This window comes from Rhinopithecus bieti, unplaced genomic scaffold (genome assembly GCF_001698545.2).
Source record: "Rhinopithecus bieti isolate Rb0 unplaced genomic scaffold, ASM169854v2 scaffold_54, whole genome shotgun sequence".
In the NCBI taxonomy this organism is placed as follows: domain Eukaryota; kingdom Metazoa; phylum Chordata; class Mammalia; order Primates; family Cercopithecidae; genus Rhinopithecus; species Rhinopithecus bieti.
In genome coordinates this window covers 366,491-372,406 of record NW_016803233.1, presented here as the reverse complement: position 1 = coordinate 372,406, position 5,916 = coordinate 366,491, and positions in this window count along the sequence as shown.

Sequence of the window (5,916 nt, the reverse complement as noted above, 5' to 3'; positions counted from 1 at the left end):
CAGGCCAGGCGAGGCGCGGGAGCCGAGCGCGGCGCAGGAAGGGGCGGGCGACCATGTGCCGAGGGGGAGGAGGCCGCGGCGACGCGAGCTGCTCGCACAATCCCGCTCGGCGGCGGAGGGCGCGGGTTTCAGGAAATCCAAACACTTCGACAGGAAATCGGAATCCTGACTAAGCATTCCCAGCCCCGAGCCGCTCCGCGCCGGGGGCGCCCGCCTCGCTTAACCCTTGGCCAGCCGGCAGCCACGCGGGGGGCGCGGGCGGGGCCCCAGACCTCGGCCCGGGTCGGGCGTCCTTCGCTTTCCGCCCCATGCCCTGGCCAGCCGGCCTCCTCCCTGCCAGAGATGGAAGGGGTGGGATTTATCCACAGAAAACCCTGGACGCGGAAGGTGCCTTTCTAAGGCCGGGACAGCGGCAAAGGACGTGCCTGTCTTCCATCTGCAGAGGATGGACCTGCACTGTCCTGGCCGTTACCCCTATTTTCAGTAAAGGAATGACTTCACCAGGCTGCCCCCTTTCACCGCTTCCTCTCTGCTCTTATAATTTCCTCATTTTTGCCCAGTGCCAGGGGAACAGGACCTTCCCAGTCAGGATAGTACAGGAACAGTATGGAGAGTAATCGTGTGGGCTGCAGGCTCTGTGTCCCATTGGAATATGGCCTTTTTTTCTACTCGTGTTACCTTGAGTAACACCCAACTTTCCTGAGCCTCAGTTTGCTTAAATATGAAATGGACGTTAATTCCACCCTCAGAGGTTTGATCTGGAAACCGATGTTTAGACAGGGACTGGCACATCGGAAACACCCAAATAAATGATAGCCATGCTTGTCCTTATTATTACCATTAAAAGACATCAGAGAAAGGAGGATTTTAATTTGTGGGATGTATATTGTGCATATCTATGTCTACTTTCAAAGTCAGAGACAGTAGTCTTTCTTTAGAACTTCATTTCCCTCCTAATCGTTGGGCGATTGTTTTTCTTCGCAGCATTTCAGAAACTGCTCTCTGCAGAGGAAATGGTTCGTGGCTGTCGCAGACCCCCTTCTGTTGAAATCTGAAACGGAAAACCTCACCAAATTTGGGATTTTGCTCTTAATCTGAGAGTCCGGGTATGGTGGGGAGGTTGTTAAACAGTCTAGGACGGCTTTACAAAGTTTGGGAAAACCAAAATCAGGCTCAGACTGGGCAGAGAGGCCGGACAGCCAATGAGTGATTCATTGTGGTTTCCCACGGAAATGCCACATTTCGGGGGTGTCTACCTGGAGGATGCAGCTTGGTGGTTTTGCTGTGTTTCAGATTCCTTTGAAACCCAATCAGACTTTGAAGAGGGAACATGCTCATGAGCGAAAACAGAAGCCTGAAATGAACCTGCTGGGAACTGAAAGTTGGGTACGAGCTCGTTTACTCCAAGTAAGGAACAGATACCAGTTTTAGACCCAGCATTGTTCCTTTTCTGCAATTCTTTCTCCGTGGCCAGAAGCAGTAGGACAAGCTCTGGGCTGAGCACCAGGAGTCCCAGGGTCCTGCTCCAGGCCCTTTGCAGCTGCTGTCCCCTCTGCCTGGTAGAACGCTTGTATGGCTGTTCTTGGCACACAGCTCACAGCCCAGAAGTCAGCTCCACAGAAAGGCTTTCCCCAACCATGTGATCTACTTGTCTCTGGCACCTACACCCCACCTCCACCTCTCCCAAATATAGCGCATCCTGTTTGATTGCTTCATAGCCCTTGTCACTGTTTAATGTAGCCTACGTGATTGGTTGCTTATTTTTTATCTGCCCCCCACTCTCCCCACTGCATGGGTAAACTGCATTACAGCAGTACCTTGGCCTGTTTCCTTAGAACAGTGCTGGCCCATATGAGACCATCAATAAACACGTGTTGAATAAATGAAAGAAGCAAACAAACTAGAGTTGCAGATGGGACCCCCGCCTGAGGTAGGGTGGTTCACTCCATCCTGCAGCTCCCTGTAGCTTCCTCTTTGGTGGGGAGATTCAAAAGGGAATGCCCAGTGCAGTGGAAGAAGCACCAGATGGCTCTATTAGTGCTTCTGGAAAGTTAAAACTATAAGTAGGCCAGGCGTGGTGGCTCACTACTGTAATCCCAGCACTTTGGGACGCCGAGGCGGGTGGATCATGTAAGGTCAGGAGTTTGAGACCAGTCTGGCCAATATGGTGAAACCCCCTCTCTACTAAAAATACAGACAATTTGCGGGGCGTGGTGGTGGGCACCTGTAATCCCAGTTTTTCGGGAGGCTGAGGCAGGAGAATTGCTTGAACCCTGCAGGCAGAAGTTGCAGTGAGCTGAGATCATGCCATTGTATTCCAGGCAGGATGACAGAGTGAGACTCCGTCTCAAAAAAACAAAAACAAAAAAAACCACAAAAAACTATAAGTAATTAAGACTGTCAGATGAGATAACTGTAGTCTCATTGGTACAGTCCCAGTTAATTACTCCCTTCTTTGTGCTTCCTTGGCATTTCTGTTTAAAGAATATATTTATCACATTGTATACTCACTAGATGACTGTTCTCCTAAATCAGATGGAGGAAAGGGAGTCCACACTTGTTGACCACTTGCTCTGAGTGGGTCCCTGAGCAAGGTGAACTTGAATTCATTTTAAGGCATCGGTTAAGTGCCTATAATGTGCTAAAAAAAATCTGGGCCCTACATCTGCAATGATGAAAAAGAACTATTCTTTCTAAGAAAGACAAGAAAGCGCTATCTAGTAAGCAGAGAGATAAGTACTCTTATAAAGTCATGTCCAGGGTATCCAGGGATATTCAGAGCATTGAAGGTGGAGTAGGGTGGAGATAAGTTGGAAAATGCTTCCAAGAAATGGGTACTCTTGAACTAACTTTCTAGGAAGAGACAGGACCTATGTAGCTAGATAAGGGGGCACAGGCCTGCCAAGCAGAGTAACAAGTGCAAGTGTTAGTGATGCTCGGCTCCATGTCCCCTGGGCCCACCTCTGAGCTCACCAGCAGCTGCAATGAGCTGCCCTCTGTACAGAGGAACTGTCTATCCAAAGCAGGCACCCCTCCTCTCTGCCAGGGGGCTTTCTCTAGGGCTGTGGGATCTTGCCTAGCCTGAAAGTTTTCAACAGCCCTGGGGCAGTCCTTAACCAAACAGTGGATGAATGTGTCAGCCTCCCCTTCCCTAAGGAAGAACAATTCTCAAATGCTCTCAAGGCAGTTCCTCAGAGGAACCCCCAGTAGGAATGAATCCAGTAGCCCCCAGAAGTCACTCCCTCATTAAGTCATTCTTTGATTTGCCTCTTGTCCCTTCCTTGCCTTACTTTCTCACTTCCTTATTTGTTCTTGGAATCCCAAATAAAGTAACTGCACTCATCTCCTTGTCTCGAGGTATACTTCTGAGGAAACCCAATCCAGAGCAGCATTCATGCATATATTCACAGATACTGGCTGGGCACCCCCAAGTGCCTGAGCAAAGACTGAGTGTGAACACATAATATATGGGGGTAACTCCACCAGGTTCAACATGATCTGAGAACATGATGCATGTTCAGACATGGAAAACAATGAGACTAAAAAGCCTTACACCATCTTACAGTTGAGGAAACTGAGGCACAGGAGTGTTGAGTAACTTGCCCAAGGTCACACACTAGTGAGTAGAGGCGTCTATTAGTCCGTTTTCAGGCTGCTGATAAAGACATACCTGAGACTGGGAAATTTACAAAAGAAAGACTTTTAATTGGACTTACAGTTCCACACAGCTGGGGAAGCCTCACAATCATGGTGGAAGATAAGAGGGAGCAAGTCACGTCTTACATGGATGGCAGCAGGCAGAGAGAGAGAGAGTTTGTGTGGGGAGCTCTTTTGAAACCATCAGATCTCATGAGATTTATTCATTATAGAGTTATAGAACAGCACAGGAAAGACTTGCCCTCATGATTCAATTACCTCCCAATGGGTCCTTCCCACAATATGTGGGAATTCAAGATGATATTCGGGTGGGGACACAGCCAAACCATATCAAGGAGCATTGGAGTCCAGACTCTTTACCACCCTGCACTGCCTTTCTTGGCAGTTCAAGCTGTCAGGAGTATGAATAATGAGAAGAAGAGAACCAAAAGGAGAACCAGGGAGCATGGGAAGAAATTGCTTTTAGAAGGAGGGAATGAGCAACACTCACAAATGTTACAGGAAATTTCATCAAGAAAGGACCGGAAAGCAACTGTTCATTTCATTTGACAATGAGAGGGCTGATAACTTTTACCAGAGCTGTCTTGATGGAGTGGAGGGATTGGAAGCCAGATTGCGGTGGGTTGAAGAGTGAGTGGGAGACAGCAAGTGTGGACAACTCTTTTCAGAAATGTAGCCGTCTAGCAAGTGGGAGGTAAGGGTGGAGGCTTCTTTAAAGATGTGTGGGCAGGCAAGCATCTGGGTTGGTAGGAGAGATTGAGAGGAAGGGATGGTTCATTGATAGTACAGGTACTGAGGATGAGAGGAGATGGGAACTAGAGTGGGTTGGGGGCACAAGCCCCGAACTGGAAGAGGCCACCTTGTCTGCTGAAGGAGTGGGCTGAAGGGCAAGGTGGAGAACTCTAAATTTCCACCCTGAACATCCTGGAGTCACAGACTAGGAGCTAGGTAGGCTCTTGAGTTTAGACCCCTGAGTTTAATTCTTTATGAAAATTATGCTCTGGGCTAGGTGAGGTGGATCATGCCTGTTATCCCAACACTTTGGGAGACCCAAAGCAGGGGGATCATTTGAGCCCTGGAGTTTGAGACCAGCCTGGCCAAAATGGCAAAACCCCGTCTCTACAAAAAATTATAAAATTAGCCAGACATGGTGGTGCGTGCTTCTAGTTCCAGCTACTTGGGAAGCTGAGGTGGGAGGATCGCTTAAGCCTGGAGGTCAAGGCCTACGGTGAGCCATGATTGCATCAGTGCACTACAGCCTTAGCAACAGAACGAGGCCCTATCTCAAAAGAAAAAAAAAAATGCTCTGGATGATCAAACGTAGATGAATAAAAAGTGACTTCAGCCTAATGACTGGAAAAGAGATAACATGAGAAGCTAATTTGGCCCAAGTAAGTTAGTGAAGTAGGAAGGCAAGGATGAGCAGGAGAGACTTGGGAGATTCAATGAACACAGCTTGTTGGCTGGTGGTGGGGCACACGCAAGGAGGGGACAATGGTGCTCACCTGTAAGGAGGAGGAGGGTGGTATTTTTAACCATGACAAAGAGTGAGGGATGGGAAGGTTTTGAGGAGGAAGATAATGAGTTCCTGTTTGTGCTTTCTGCAGAGAAGGGAGTAGGTGGTGGGTAAGAATGCGAGGCTTTGCTAGGCTGGGGTGGGGGCTGGGCTTGGGTGGGGGTGGGCAGGAGAGAGGCAGAAGGACCTGCTCAGTTGGTGAGTGGGGGAGTTAGCATCTGAAAAGATAGCACCCTTCACTAGTTTCTCACAGTCTTGCGTCATCTGGATTTTTCTAGTGCACGGTTTCTCGTTCTTGGCAATATTAACATGTTGGACCGGATGATTCCTTGTTGTAGCCGGCTTCTGGCACTTTGTAAGATCTTCAGCAGCAGCCTCTCCTTGGGGAGGTTCGGCTTCTGCCCACTGGATGCCAGCAGCAACCCTCCAGTTGGGAAAACCAAACACATCTCCAGGTATTGCAAAATGTTCCCTGGAAAGCAAAATTGCCCCCGGTTGAGACCTCTGTTCTCTCGGCTTTTCCTTACATCACTTGAATATTGTTGATTAAAAGGTGAGCCGTTTGATAAACTTTTTTAGCAGAAGCACTTGTGTCTGTTTGAAATCCTGGCTCCACCACTTCTCTGGTTCATAACTTTGAGTGACGTTCTTGCCTTCTCTTGGTTTCTTTCTTTTTTTTTTTTTTTTTTTCTGTAAAATGGAGTTTTTGAGAGGATTGAATGAAGTAATCCATGCAAAGCGTT